The sequence below is a fragment of the Protobothrops mucrosquamatus genome, unplaced genomic scaffold, assembly GCF_001527695.2.
Source record: "Protobothrops mucrosquamatus isolate PMUCROS unplaced genomic scaffold, P.Mucros_1.0 scaffold550, whole genome shotgun sequence".
Taxonomy (NCBI): Eukaryota; Metazoa; Chordata; class Lepidosauria; order Squamata; family Viperidae; genus Protobothrops; species Protobothrops mucrosquamatus.
This window is the reverse complement of record NW_015386854.1, coordinates 604,333-605,219: the sequence shown is the minus strand read 5'-3', so window position 1 is coordinate 605,219 and position 887 is coordinate 604,333.

The window sequence follows — 887 nt, the reverse complement described above, 5'->3', positions numbered from 1 at the left end:
CCCTGGCCCAGATGCCAGTCCGGATTTACTTTATGCCTTGCCAATAAACCGAGAGCTGACTGTCACTCGACTCGTGTCTTACTGCCTGCGCGATCTAACACTGGCGACGAAGGTGGGATCCCAGTAAGACTGCACGACAAGGGCAACCTCGTGGCAAGCAACCTACTTCGAAGCAAGAGCTCCTCCACGCAGCCTTCCGTAGCAAGAAACTATCCGCGACTCCAAGATGGCTTCCACCTCGAAATTCTCATCTTCCCTACCGGCATTCAACCCAGAAACAAACGACTGGGCCGCATACATGGGAAGATTCGAGCTACACCTGGCCGGGAATGGGCAACAAAGCATTCCTGGGGATCAAAAGAAGGCCTTATTCCTTGCGAACTGCGGAGACGAGGTCTACCACATGGCCCGCTCCTTGGTCGCTCCAGCCAGCATTGAGGACACTCCTTGGGCAGATATCCAACGTCTTCTGGCTGGTCAGTACGGGATCTCTGAAGGGTTCCTAGTCGCAAGGAACCGCTAATACAACCGACGACAACGGGCGGGCGAACCCATCAGAAAGTACCTCGGAGAGCTCCGATCGATCGCAGCCCATTGTGAGTTCGTTGCCCTGGAAAATATGCTGCGGGATCGACTCGTCATGGGGATGAGGGACGAGCACGTGAAGAAGTGACTCATCGTGCGTCGAAGTCTCACCCTCAGCGAAACCCTAGACGAGGACTTGCCGCAGAAGAGTCCGAATCCACGGCCACCGAGATGAGACGGGGTGACATCCATCGCACCCATCGCGAGCCAACCCCCGATCCGGAGGCCACCGAATCGGACGAGGCCGGCGAGGAAGAGACCATCCATCGCACCTTTACCAGCCGGAAGCAGCGAGCATGGCG